At 52.9% G+C, this 14,963-nt stretch overlaps 1 protein-coding gene across 1 annotated transcript in view; it reads right to left on the bottom strand.

Annotated features, from left to right (window-relative positions):
- The window catches only part of SLC2A9 (solute carrier family 2 member 9), a 258,417-nt gene that overhangs the window by 242,949 nt on the left and 505 nt on the right, over positions 1 to 14,963 (bottom strand). The gene's annotated exons all lie outside the window — the stretch shown is intronic.

The following is a 14,963-nucleotide window of genomic DNA, read 5'->3' as shown; positions in this document are numbered from 1 at the left end:
CTGACGGGAACACGGATCTTCCAGGTCCACACCTCGCGATTCTGACTTAACGGACCTGGCAGGGGACAAGGCATCTGAAACTTCACAAGCACCACTGCCCGCCCCCAACCCCTCCATCCACAGATGATCCCAATACGTGGCCTTCAAACAAACCATTGGCTGATTCGTGTTTCCCAGACTTCAGCCTTAGCTTGGCGCCTTGATGCTATGTTGCTTTTGAGTTATTTCTAGTTTTTACCCAGTTTTGCCCTAAGCCAGTCGTTCTCATCCTGGCTGTTCACGCTAATGGTGCTCGCAGGATGTTGTATAAAAATCTCAAAGCCACGCCCCTCTGTGGGCTGGAGCATTTTAAAGGCTCCCCGGGGAATCGGAAGGTGTGGTTATGGTTGAGGACCACTGCCTGAAGCAATGATAGGCAAGCAACCTAATAGGCATGAAAATATAGGCATAAACACGTAAATAAAAGCATGCTCGAGCAGGCAACCAAGAAGGACCCTGAGTTCCGTGCTTTGAGCAACCCTGGACTAGATGTAAAGGCCCCTCTGGTCTTTTGGGTCCACGTCCAAAAAAAGACAGAATTCTTCTCACTGAGCATCCCGCATGAACTAGGCCACCCTGGGCCCCATCATGTGAGTGACCTCGTGATCTCCACAGCAACTCGCTGCGGGAGGCCATTATCATCCCTATTTTACAGATTTGGAAACTGAGGCTTACAGGACCCCAAATCCCGACTCTTCCACTGCTGGGAAGTTAGTTCAGCGGCTGGATTGGAACATCACACTTTCTCTGCTGTGTCTGGGGCAGAGAAGTGAGCCACCTGCCTTCCAGCGACGTTGGACTGAGGGGTGTCGGGACTCTAGATGTGCACTGGTTTGTGACAGCAGCTGAGGAAGAGGCTTTCCAAAGGCTGGGCATCGGGGTCAAGTGCGTGTGCGTGAGCACCCCCCATCCAATCTATCTTCACCATGCTCACCCGTACCGTTAGCTCCTTCTGGTTTCTTGTAAGATTAGAAAAGAAGGAATAAAATTCCATCTCTATTTGAGAAGCCAAGTTTTTAATCAGCATTAGGAAGATCAGATCTGTCGTCATTCAATCACTTGTGTGGCTAATAGGTCAGCGCATGACCTTGCCTTTCCTGGCAAAGCCTAATTGCAAGAAAGCAGTTTGCAAGGGGCGCCTGGGTGGCTCAGTCGGTTGAGCGACCGACTTTGGCTCGGGTCATGATCTCAGGGTTCGTGGGTTCGAGCCCTGCATCGAGCTCTGTGCTGACAGCTCAGAGTCTGGAGCCTGCTTTGGATTCTGTGTCTCCCTCTCTCTCTCTGCCTCTCCCCCTCTTGTGCTAGCGCTCTCTCTCTCTCTCTCAAAAATAAATAAGATGTAAAAAATTTTTTTTTAAATAAAAAGAAAGCAGTTTGCAAACAGGCTGCCTTGTTTGCTGAGCCTAATCTAATTAGCTTCAGATTTCCTGACCAACTAAGGACCAATGACCAATGAGATGCTGTTGTGGATCGTCCAAAGCAAATGCGGAGGCCTCTCTGCTCCCGGGGTGGCCCAAGACAGCTGCGTTTTGGAGGTCGACTCTCAGAGGGGTTCCAAAGCCTCTGGTGACGGGCACAGTAGGACCCTAACAGGGACTGCCAAAATGATCTCATGTGTAAAGGAAACAGTGAATCCTTCTGGTTTTGAAAGCCTAGAATATCAGCCCTAGTAATTAAGGGATCAGGGGAGTCATGTTACAGGACTTCATTTTAGAAATAAAGACACAGATGAGTCAGAGCGCCGTGGCTGCTTCCAGAACTGGGGGAGGAAAATACCAGATACCCTGAGGCCGACTTCACTCTCCATTCTGAGAGCCGTGGATACTCAGATGGATAAGGCTTCGTTCCTATCCCCTAGGATGCACCATGGATGGGGGTGGGGGACAGTCACAGACAGAGAATGTTCCAGCATACCTCAACAGAGGTAGAGCAGGGTCTTGGAGAGGAGGCGTGCAGCCGTGCTGTTTGAGGGTCACCCACTCATGCATTCGTTTATTCACTCGCTCATTCATTCAACGGTACGGACTGACGTAAGTGAGCCTCCGCTCTGCGTCAGGCCCCCTCTATGGGCCCAGAACCGAACCAGGCAGAAAAGGGGCCTGCCTTCCTGGCCCTTACACATCCTGGGGAATCAGACATTAAACACGCACACGCTTGAATAGATGTTCAGGTGCGATTATGGAAAATTCTAGAAAGTGGTGTAAGGTGGTAGGAGAGGCCACGGCAGGAGATGCTGACCTAAGCTGAGGAGTGTTAGTCTGACACGTGTGGATGGGGTGGGGGAGAGGGTTTGAGGGACCGACCGTGGGGCTGGGCCAGGCCTGCCTTAATAGACGACGTTAGGCAAGTGGGGTTGAATCCTAAGAGCAGTGGGAAGGGCTGAAGGTCTCCAAACTTGGGCAGGGGTTGTGGGGGACGATGAGGTCGGCAGGGCAGGCAGGCCTGGGGTGTCAGCACGGGGTGGGGAGGCGGGAGGACGGCGATGAAGTGGCCCCAGGAAGACCCAGGCTGGTCCACACGAGGGATGATGGAGGTTTAGACCAGGGTGAGGCCAGGAGTAGCGACCCACTCGCACGGCGGTTCCGAGGGTGGCCTGGCGCACAGGGAAGGCCGGGCCTCGCTGGGTCACCGTTTGGCCCGTGCCCTCAGCCTGTGCTGAAGCAACCCCACTGTCTTCCTTCAAACGCTCCGGGAAGGGTGGGCAGCCCAAGGACTTTGTCTTCAGACACACGGGCATGGGGGTGAGGTTCCAATTCTGATGACTTAGCCCCGTGACGCTGGGCAAGTTACATAAGCATGCCGAGCCCCGATTCCCTTTTTGGGAAGGAAAAATTCGAACCTCCCTGAGCAGGACAAGCACTGCAGTGAACTAAAATGCAGAGGCAGCCACTGGGGAGCAGGTGAGGAAGGCTCACCCCCCCCCACACCCCACCCCCACTTCCTGGTGACACATATTCCTTTATCATCTTTGAGTGCCAGAGATGAACACCCAACTCAATCTCCTCCTTTTGTCCAGTGCTCTGTGAAAAGCCAACTGCCGCCCTTTGTGGCTAATTGCACCTGATTGGAGCCTCTTGCGTTGCACGAGATGCCTGGAAAATTCCAAGGTTGTTTGTCTTGCAGCGATGAGGTGAGTAAGGCAGGTGTGTGGTTGTAACCCGTCACCCCGTCCGCCAGCCCCAGTGCGCCACACCAAGCCGGCTGTGCCAGACCCCGTGTCTACCTGGCCGCGACAGTCTCCTTCCGTCTCCGACCGCGTCCCAGCGGACACCCTGTCCCTCCAGAACACGCTCTTTCCACCCCTCTGCTTCTCTGGACCACAGTCCTCTCTCTAAATTCAACCCGAGTCTTGCCTTTTCCAAGAAATCCTCAGTATCTACCCTGAAACCTTCTGGATATGGTACTTTCTGTTTTAAGAATAGAGAAGCTAAGCTAGGGGCGTCTGGGTGGCTCAGCATCCGATTCTTGATTTGGGCTCAGGTCATGATCTCACGGTTCGTGAGTTCAAGCCCCGCATCTGGCTCTGCACTGACCACAGAGCCTGCTTAGAACTCTGTCCCCCCCTCTCTCTCTCTCTCTCAAAATAAATAAAAATCAACTTCAAAAAATATATATTAGGGGCACCTCGGTGGCTCAGTCGGTTAAACATCCAACTTCGGCTCAGGTCATGATCTCATGCTTCGTGGGTTCGAGCCCCGCGTCGGGCTCTGTGCTGACAGCTCAGAGCCTGGAGCCTGCTGCGGATTCCGTGTCTCCCTCTCTCTTTGCCCCTCCCCTGCTCGTGCTCTGTCTCTTTCTCTCTCTCTCAAGAGCAAACATTAAAAAAAAATGTTAATGAACAAATAACAAAATAAATAAAAATGGGGAAGCTAAGTTTAAAATCTCTGGTATCCACCAAAAGCCCAAATTCTTCAGCAGACCATGCAAGCCTCCACCGCCTGGCCTCCTCATCCAGTTCTAGCCTTTATTGACCAAGAAGCAGCAAATGCAGGGTTTTTGAACCGTCACTCCCCCCTCCCACTGCCGTGGCAGACGTCGTTAGTGAACGCGACAGCCTTTCCCCGCTGAGCCCAGATACAGGCTTGCAGCGGGACCCGGGCATCGGGGTTGCTGAATGAGAGGCCACCTGCTGGCCCTCACCACTGACTCGATTCTGTGAGGTGAGTGTGTGACACCACCCGGCCTGTGTGCACCCGCCCACTTCCTCTGCCTTCTCTGCCTGGTCACCCCCACCTGATCCAAGTGTCACCTGCTTCCTGGATTGGTCCAACGCGGCCAATTTAGGAATTAACGACTCCTGCATCCGGCCCTAGGGCTCTGCACCGGGCGCTTCCAGCACCGAGGCCTTACTGAGCCCAGTGACTCGGGGAGGGAATGATGATGGCATTCTCGTCCTTTACTGATGGGCACTTTTAATCACAAGGGAGGCGGTGATGAGAGCAGAAAAGGGGCGATTCTGCAAATGCGCAGAGGTTTCATTTGGGACAAGCTTCTGGACCAGATATTCCCACACTTGGCTCTGCAGAGGCCAGGTACCCGTGGCGGTTTAGCATTCCTAAAATATGTACGTCGAGAAGCCCTGAATGGCCAAATCCTTTCTCCATCTCTAAGGGACCGAGTCTTCTTCGCTGGCTTTCAGTGGAAAGGATTGGGTTATGAGCTCTAGCGACAGCCAGCGTTCATTGATAGTGTTATCCCAGGAGACTGTCTGGGGTGGCCACAATGAGCCTTGCCAAGGATCTGTGCATCCCTTACAGCCGGTGGTGAGAGGCATTTACTGTTTTGCTTTTTTAAAAAATATTTATGTATTTATTTTGAGAGTGGGGCGGGAGGGGCAGAGAGAGAGAATCCTGGGCAGCCTCCGCACGGCACCAAGCCCGACGTGGGGCTCCGATTGACGAACCGAGAGACGAACCTGCGCCAAAATCAAGAGTTGGCCGCTCACCCGACAGCCACCCAGGCACCCTGGGTTTACTGTTATTGTCCCAAGAGATAGCATAACAGATATGAGCACAGACACGAGGGCGAGTGAAGTCTGGACTCCTCCTCTGCAAATTGCATGACTCGGTACAAGGTTCCTGAAGTCTGAGTCCTAACGTCTTCATCTGTAAAACGGAGAATGTGATACTTAACTGTGTTACCATATTTTTAAGTGTACCTGTTTAGTTAGCGTTGACACATGTTGACACATCTGTGAACCCATCACCCCATTAAAATAGTGGGCATACGTATCAGCTTGCCCGGTGCCTCTTTGTGATCCTTCCACCCCGCGGCCACTGATCGGCTTTCTGTCCCTGCGGATTAGTTTGCATTTTTAAGAGTTTTATGGAAGTGGAATCATACAGGATGCCCTCTTTTCTTCGTGTATGTAACTATTTTGCATAGAATTCTAAACAGTTGTTGCTACTCTGTTTATACTTTCCCATCCCGCTTTTTCCAGTTGACATTCCAGAAGATTTCTCTTCATTAACATCATTGTGTTTTGAGGGGGGTTGCAGGGAGGGGCGGAGGGAGAGGGAGAGAGAGAATCCCAAGCCGGCTCCACACTCAACACAGAGCCCAATGCGGGGCTCGATCTCATGACTGTGAGATCATGACCTGAGCCAAAATCGAGAGTTGGATGCTTAACCGACTGAGCCACCCAGGCGTCTCCAGCATCATTTTCAATGACTGTTTTAGCTTCTAGTTTTGCGGTGGCCACATGTCATGTAGCCAGTCGGTCAGGTATGTTTGTTTTCCCTTTTTCGATATTACAAACAGCTCATAGAAATGAGATTCTATAATTCATGACTTTCTATGTCCGGCTTGATTTGTTTCACGTGGTGTTGACCCTCATCCTGTTGTATCAGCTTCTTGATAAACCTTCTTTCCTTGGCTTCCAAGATCCTGTGTTCTTGTGTTTCCTCTACTTTTCTAGCTGCCCCTTCTCTCAGAGCTGGGGCTAGGGTGAGGTAGGTGAGGCATTCGTGTCGGCAGCAAAACCTCCGGAGGCACCAAAACCCTCAATCATCAAGATAAATATCTAATGCAACATTTTTTAAAAGTCCACATGAATGCCAAAGAAGTCAATGCTGACGACGTGTAAACATTTCAAGTAAAGGCAGAATCCGGTGGGGCCAAGAGTGGGTGGAGACAAGGGAGGTGAGCCTTACAGGTGGAGGGTTGGACCCAGGATGGTGAGAGTTGTGGCAGCCCCAGGACGCTAATCCAGTACGCGTTCATCTTGCTAAATTTCTGACTGTCATAGCCCATGGTCACCAGCTTCTCCCAGGTCCAGCAGCCTTCCCCGTTCTATAGTGTCCTCGTCTGAGTCAGACTTGAGATTTGAACTCAACGTCCCATACCAGTGTCCTAAACAATACTTCTCCCTGTCTGCCTTCACCGTTTTCTGGCAGAACCCCAAGCCTGGGTGGCTAAGTCTCCACTTTCTCTTCTGCCCCACGGATGGGCTAGCCGGCCTGTGGATTCAGTCCCTAGGGCAGGGCGCCATGCTCAAACAGGGGTGGTGCTCCCAGCACCTCACTCTCCATAGTGTTTGTCAAGCCTCCTTTACTTTCCTTGGTCCCGTAACCTCCCCGTCCGCCCCTTGCTCTCAGCAGATGGTTCTGGTGGCCCCCAGACTCAGCCAACGACTATCTGATACAAGGGTACAAAGAGCAGGTTCCCTTGAATTCAGGTGGGACGGCAGGTGGATATGGTACGGATTCCCCCATTTAATCCCCCAAAGACTCTGCGGCCATATACTCAAGTAACCATACACTGGGGCAAATTAGCCATCAGGCATTGGATACAGGCTCTGGGCTGGCACTGCTATTCTAATGGTCACAGCCCCCCATTAGAATCAGCTATACAGGAATCAAGTAGTCAGTATCGTTCCAGCCTAGGTATGTCATATAGTGGGTACACTGAGTCATCAAACCCACCCCGTAGTTGTTTCCCTGGGTCCTGAATGTGTTTAGGAAAGACATGCTAAGACCCTGGAAAAGAACTCTCACATTGGTTCCTTGACCTGCAGAGTGAGAGATATTGCCTAAGAAAGCCCGAGAACTTCCACCCCGTGCCAAGATAGTAAATGAGAAACAATATTACATTGTTTACAAAATGTGTTAGATTATTATTTGCAGAGGTCAGCGCCCCCCTCAGAGTATTGAGGCATCCAGGAGTAGTGGTCCCTGTGATATCCCCACGTGATTCACCAGGCTGACCCCACCAGAACTCTATGGGTCAGAGCAAAAGACCCTGGAACTTTGGGAACTTAACCCAGTAGTAGATGCCCAGCTGTAGTTACTGACTGATATGGTGAGTCTTCTAGTGTGGATGCTTTTGAGTACGCTGAATGCAGCTATTCATGGGCAACTAGATCTTTTTCTACACTGATGAGAGAGAACGATCAGAAGCAGTTTACATCCACATGGAACAAGATGGTACCCACGTATGGCCTTCCTCTAGGGCTCTACTCATTCTTCTGTGGTTGTGACGGCAGCGCAAAGGGACCTAGACCATCTGGACATCCTACGGGACATGGCAATGGTTTGCCATGTCGATGGCATTGTGTTAAGTGCCCTTGAAAAGCATGAAGTACTAATTCTGTGTGCTTTGGCAAAGCATATTCATTCTGGAAGGTGGGAGGGAGGTAAACCAGACAAGATCCCAAAGGCCTAGAGCCCAAAGGGCCAACGGTCACATCAGTGAAGCTCTTTGGGGTCCACTGGTGGAGACCATGCTGGAAAATCCTCTCTCGGGTAAAGGACAGAGTCTCGCACGTCTATCCCCTATGCCTGGGAAAGACATTCAACCTCTCCAGGTTTGAGAGGCACATGTTGCACAGCTGGGGATATGATTTCCACCTATGTGTCAGATGTGGAAGGTTTGCGTGGGACCCCAAGGTAGGCAGAGCCCGTGTAAGGGTCCGGGAAGAGGCATAAGCCGCCTCGCCCCTGTGCTGTCCAGCCCGTAGATCCCGCAGAACCACAGGCATCTGTGGGGAAAGATGTCAGATGGAGACCCTGCAGGCCCCACCGGGAGAGGCACGGTGCAGACCCCCAAGAGTCTAGAGCAAGACTGTGCCATCCACAGCAGAGGACTGGGCACTGTTTGAAAACAGCTCCCGGCACGCTGCTGGGCCTTAGTAGAAACTGTATCTGAGGATGCCACGCCATCTGAGCATGTGGCCACTCATGACCTTGACATTTGCTAGGATCGGGTAGGCCCTGGGAAGTGGAATATAGGGGGTTGAAGGTCCAGAGAGCCCTGCAAACTGCATGAACAGGTGCCCCAGGCCCCAGGTCATCTGCCTCTATGGCACTGATGCTTCTCCCTCAGCTGATGCTTCTCCTGCAGCGGACACCTTTGGCCAACGATACCATAAATGAGTGACACAAACCACAGGAATTTGCCTTCTCACAGCTCTGGAGGCTGGAGAGTCCAAGATCAAGGTTCCAGCAGGGTCGGGTTCTCGTGAGAGCTCTCCTCCTGGCTGGCAGATGGCCACCTTCTTATAGTGTCCTCACATAGCACAGAAGCACAGAGAGAGAGAGAGAGAAAGGACCACTTCCATGGTGTCTCTGCTTTAAGGACACTGGTCCTATCAGATCAGAGCCCCTCCCCACCCCTTCTGACCTTATTTAGCCATAATTACTCTCCTGAAGACTTTGTCTCCAGATACCGTTGCAGCGGGGGCAGAACTTCAACAGGGGGACACGAGCATTCAGCCCATAGCGCCAGCTGACAGAGCGAGAGAGTAATCTGAGCTCGGCTCGCGGGTGCATCAGCTTGGCCCGGGGGCAAGCCCAAATGGTCTACAGCTGACCTGCAGCCACTCCGAGGGGGCCGGAAAGATAATGACTGGAGGACAGCGTCCATTGCCAGGACTTCAGGTGGTGCGTCTGGTCATCTACTTTGTGGCCCAAGGTCGGGGCACACGGCATGGCTTAAGAGGCTGTCTGGCAGGTGGCCCTTGTGTAACTCTCCAGCGTCCTGTTTCCTGGCTGCCCACCCACGCGGCACCAGGCACTTCCTCACCGTTCTCTAGATATTATGAGTCTTTTCCCAGGCTGTCCCTCCACCTAAATGCCTTCTCCATGTACTCATCCTTCACGACTCCGTCCAAGTGTCCTTTCCTTACACTACCCAGCCCCCCTACAGGGTTGGCGGGTGTCCCTCTGTTCGCCTAATGTCCCTGTTTTCTGCCTAATGGAAGTCTTGGCTTTGTCGTGCATGCTACAGTTCATTACAAACACTGATCCCCACCAGATCACATGCACCTCGAAGGTCGAGGCCCCTGTAGGCTGACAGCTCCAGACCCACACGTCCAGCTACGCACTGGACATCGTCACCTGGGTGACTCACAGACTCTTGAGTTTCTCTCCTAAACGTTCCCCCATTCTGGGCCCCCCGGTGGCCCCGTCTCAGCATGCAGTTCTCCCAACTCCCTTGGGTAGCTAGAAACCTTGGTGGCATCCTGGTTCTTCCTCGCTTCCCTGTCGACCTCACCGTGCATCAGCAACACGCACTGGTTCTAGATCCAACCTGTCTCTCACCTCCACCTCTCCTCTCCCCTGGCTGCCAACCGTTCTCAGCTGCCTCTCCTGTGGGGTCACCGCCGGCTTCCCCCCGCACTGGGAGGACCCCCTTCGCGGCCACCATGCCGTCCTTCTCTCCATCCAGCCCCTGGTTTGCGTCCTTCCGGGTGTCTGTCACCCTTTTACAATCATTCTGTCTGTCGCCTGATGGTTTGCTATCTCCCCCAAGCGGGGACTGTGTGTCTGTCCCTGTCAGCGTACCCCCAACAGTCAGCATGGTGGCTGACTCCTAGAAAGGGCCCAACAAAAGCTCATTGACTTAGCGCTAAAGGCGCATTAACGGCCGGCTGGACTATTATGACTGGAGGGCGTTCGTGCGCAGCACTTAGGTACGGACAGCACCAGTCCACACCGTGAGAATCAAGCACTTATACCCATGTTTCCAAAACACCAGTCCGTGAAGTCAAACGCAGTCGTGGTAAGTGCGGCGCCAGAGGGCAGAGGAAGGACAGGCAATCTGCCAGGCGAGGACCCCACATTGAGACGAAATTCTTGCCTGGGTCTGCTCCCATCCGCTGCCTGGAAATCACCGGCAGGGCAATTTCATCCGGAGGTTGGAGCAGCACTGAGAGCAGAGCCAAGGTCCTCAGCCAGGAAATTGTATCCTGATTCCTCCCGTGAAAATTGTCCACTCGGAAGCCCGGGAAGGATTCAGGGGAACCCACCCCATCAGCCCGTCCGATTAATGTCTGACAACCTCTCCGGTCCCAATGCTTACCTCCCACAATGCTTCATGATTACCCCCTTTCCTTCTCCTGTCTCCCCGTATTTAAAGGCACGTGCATAAAAATCAAAGACGAGCTACTTCCTGGGGCCAGGCTGCAAGGGCTCCCGAGAGACCCAGGAGGCTGCAGGGGCTCCCGAGAGCTGGGACTCCATTTGTAAGGTCAGTCATTAACGTGGGTCCGTTCTTCCGCTGGGTTTTGGTGGGAGAGCAAGACAGGAACACAGGGAAAGAAATCAAATTTCTTTAACATTTCATTAAAAAAGCCATTTTGATCTTCTAAGAGTCAAGATTAAAAAAACAAAAACAAAAACAAACTACACCTTTCTTGTAAGAAATGGCTGCATTGACTGAAACCCATGTGGGGGATTTGATAAGGGACAGCAGCAGTGTTCCTTCCTGTTTTTGTAAAGAAGAAAGCAGGAAACCCAAGAAGGCGAATTGGACCCTTTGTCTGCGGTCACGAGGGAAGCCCGGGGCCAAGGCCAGCTGCGCTCAGGCCCCTGCGTCCCTGGCCCTCGACGTGCAGGGAAGGCGGGGTGGTGACGGCCACCTGCCAGGCACCCTGTATGCCTGAGCTCATGTCACCCAGTCCCCAAGCACTCTGCAAGGGCACCATCCAGAGCCCGTGTCTGAGCAAGGAAAGCCTGAGGACGGTGTCGAGGTCAGACGCGGGCCGAGATGAAGTGAGACTCTAAGTCAGATCTGTCGGTGCCAAAGCCTGGGGGCTGCCTCTCCCCGATGTCTTTCCCTCCCCTGTTCAAGCATCCAGAGCCTCACATGTCTTTCCCGGCGAGGGCCCTGACTGGACTTTCTGGGCCCACGTCAATCAGCTGAACTCACCCGGTCTCCTTGCCAGGGCCCAGCGTCTCAGCCCTCCTCTTCTTCCCTCTTAGTTTTGTTTTGTTCTTTTAACGCTTATTTATTTGAGAGAGAAACAGAGCACAAGCAGGGGAGGGTCAGAGAGAGGGGGAGACACGGAATCCGAGGCAGGCTCCAGGCTCCGAGCTGTCAGCCCAGAGCCCGACGCGGGGCTCGAACCCACGAACCGTGAGATCGTGACCTGAGCCGAAGTCGGATGCTTCACTGACTGACCCACCCAGGCGCCCCAGCCTTTTCTTCCCTCTTGAATGCAGCCACCACCCTCCCTCCAACATTCGCTCCTTGGGGATCCTCTAGCCACCCCAATGGACCCACGCGTGGAACACAGCATCCCACGCTCATTCCAGGACCTTGGGCCCTGACCCCTCGAGGGAACACGTGAGCCGTGCAACAACAACGACACATTGATGACAGTCATCTGTTGACTACCTTGCAGATGTTATACCTCATAACGACCGCGGGAGGGAACGCCGTCTCAACCCACCGCAGACACCAAGGAAGCCAAGGCCCAGGGTGGTTCACTGATCCATCCAGAATGAAGTTAGCCAGAAGAGCAGGGGCCACGCCAGGCGAGGGGTTCTGCACGGCCTCCCAGACTCAGTCCAGCTTCCCGGAAGCGTGGAGCCTGGACTCAGACAGCCTGGGTTTATAGTCCAGCTGTGTGACCTTGGGAAAGTTACCCAACCTCTCTGGTTTCTGTTCCTTCATCGGTAAAGCGGAGATGATAAACATCCTACCTGCTTCGTGGGGTTGCTGTAGGGTTACCTGACACAGACGTAACATCCTTAGCGTCGTGCTTGGCAACTGGGCTTAATATATGCCACTGGTTATTTTTCTTCTAGGAATTTGTATTCCGCAAAACGTCATGGACGGTTGGGTAAGAATCTTAACTGAAGTCGGAATGCCAGAAAGTCAGGGGCGCCTGGGTGGCTCAGTCGGTTAAGCGTCCGGCTCTTGGTGTCAGCTTAGGTCATAATCTCATGGTTTGTGAGATCGAGCCCTGCGTTGGTCTCTGCACTGACAGTGTGGAGCCTGCCTGGGATTCTCTCTCTCTCAATCTCTCTCTGCCCCTCCCTGCTCGCATTATCTCCCTTTCTCAATAAATAAATAAGACAGAGAGGGAGACACAGAATCTGAAGCAGGTTCCAGGTTCTGAGCTGACAGCACAGAGCCCGATGCGGGGCTCGAACCCACAAACCTTGAGATCATGAGCTGAGCTGAAGTTGGATGCTTAACCGACTGAGCCACCCAGTACATTTAACCAGAGAAAGTTTTCCCCGGCCACCTCCCCACCTCCAGGGAGGTGGGTGCCCAAGCCCTCATCCCCACCGACACTGAGCATCGCCCACTGAGAAAGCATCGCCCCAAGCGGCTAGACCTTCCTGTGCCTCACGCACGAGGGCCTCGACTCAGCAGTGAGTCAACCCCGCGCTCCCAGCACGACCCGTCTAACGGGTGCACTGATTTCACAGGCAAGCCTCTGGGAATTAGCCCCAGCGGCATCTCCTCAAAGCATTGGTCAGGCTTCCTGTTTTCCACGTCTGTGATTTGCCCATCAAGATCCTTTGCCATAGTCGTTCCGTTTCCGTAGTCGTTTCCATAGTCCATTTCCATAGTCGTTCCTGTCTTTCTTGGTAATTTCCAGAGAAGTCCCTTGTGCGTTGTGGGTATACAGCTGGCCCTTAAACAACACAGGTTTGAACTGTGCGAGTGGACTTCTATGGCGCTGGGTATTTTCTCTTCCTTGTGAATTTCTTAGTAACATTTCTCTAGCTTACTTTGTTGTAAGAATATAGCATAAAACACATATAACATGTAAAATATGGGCTATTTATGAATCCATCGGTCTTCCCGTCAACAGTAGCCTATCAGTAGTTAAACTGGGGAGAGGGAGTCAAAAATCACACATGGATTTTCGACTGTGTAGAGGGGTTTGCTCCCCAAAGGTGCCCATGGTCATGTCAGTTTCAGATATTACAAATACTCTGTTGCAATCTGTCATCTATGAATTTGTCCCTGGTGACCTCCCATGCAACAGACATCCTCTGTTTTGACGTGATCTCACTCGTCAGTTCACCAAGTAGATATCGGCTTGTTGGGATGCCTCTCAACAGAGGAGCCCCCAGCATGGACCGGAACATTCCAGAAGCGGTCCGAGCAGTGCAGTGAGAGACTGGGTGACTGAATCTGAGTAAGCGCAGAATGGCGTTGCCGCCGATCTCCGTTTTACGCCAACTCGCTGGCTTCTGTCCGCACCTTCAGACTGCTGAGGTTGTTCAATTCTGATCCAGAAACTGCACAGCACGGTGTCATCACGGCACGCTGATAATCATACACGCTGTGGTTTGGTTGACATCTGATAGGTGGAGGGAGATCAAGGACAGCCACATTCCATGCTGTGTCCTGCAGAGACCCCCTGTCCTACAGAGATCGTACCCTGTACGACGACTGTACCCCGTACTTGCCGTGTGACCCTGGCCACTCCCCTTCTCTGAGCCTCCTCTCTGTTGACTACAGCAATGATAGTGGCACCTGTATCGCAAGCTGCCGTGAGTCGCAAGTGTGTGACTCCACGGAAAGAGGTGAGAACAGGGCCCGGGGCACAGAGAAGACACGGTACGAATGTTTTTTGCCATGATTGCTAGTATTATGGAAGAATTACAATGCTCCTGTTTAAGGGATATTGAAATGGAGTCTCAAAGAGTTGAAATAACTTGTCCCCACCACCCTGCCAAAGAAAACAGAGTCAAGGCTGCGTGCTCTTTCCACGGACCCCGCGGCTCACCCCAATTCCCTCCCAGAATGTCTAGCTGCTCTGAAATCTGCCTCCGTCTGTCCCTCGCTGGGCTTTGTGTTTGGCATCTAAGGGCAGCAAGGATCAAGGCGACCTCCGCTCCCCGGGACAGACACTCACACGTTTGAAGAGGGTGCACATGCACTCCTGACCCAAGGACCTCTTCTCCCGGTTCACTGACCCCTTCCCTTAAAGTGCCCTGTGGCCGACCACCGACGTGTGTGTCCCACCTGCTTCTGCTGCCCTCGGTCACGTGTGCTGGTTGCCTTCCATCTCGGTGTGGCCCTGCTTTGCTGTGACTTTTTGTTTGTTTGTTTTTAATGCTGTCCTGGAAACATGCTCTGGGGTGTAAAACCCAGAGGAGAGTAGCATCTGTGTGTGTGTGGGGGGGTGCTATTTATTTTTATTTATTTATTTTGAGAGAGAGCGAGAGCACAAGTGGGGGTTGGAACGGAGACAGAGGGAGAGAGAATCCCACCCAGGTTCTACGCTGTTAGGTGCGGAGCCCGACGAGGGGCTCGAACCCACCAACTGTGAGATCATGACCTGACCTGAAATCAAGAGCCTGACACTGAACCGACCGAGCCACCCGGGTGCCCCACACCCGGGGGTTTTCTAAAGGACGCTTGACTTTCTCAGTCATGCTACTGTATCACCCCACTGGCCTCACGCGACCACCTTCGCCGTCTTACTTTCCTCCTTTTACAGGTGACAGAACTGAAGTGTCATTAATTTATCACCAATTCACCCTTTCCACATCTTCGTGAACGCTTTAAGAAACCTCCTTGAGGGCTGTCTACATGCAGACTTGTGTTCAGGACATGACGCCCAGCCGCTCCCCCCCCCGCCACGTACCCCAGTTCCTGAGAATTCAGGATGGGACGCCGTGTGCACACTTCAGTCCGCTCCGTAGGGAGAGAAGCCCAGAACTCTGGCCCCCCGC

The sequence above is a fragment of the Herpailurus yagouaroundi genome, unplaced genomic scaffold (assembly GCF_014898765.1).
Source record: "Herpailurus yagouaroundi ecotype Mexico unplaced genomic scaffold, PumYag 28, whole genome shotgun sequence".
Taxonomy (NCBI): Eukaryota; Metazoa; Chordata; class Mammalia; order Carnivora; family Felidae; genus Herpailurus; species Herpailurus yagouaroundi.
This window is presented reverse-complemented; position numbering and strand designations above follow the sequence as displayed.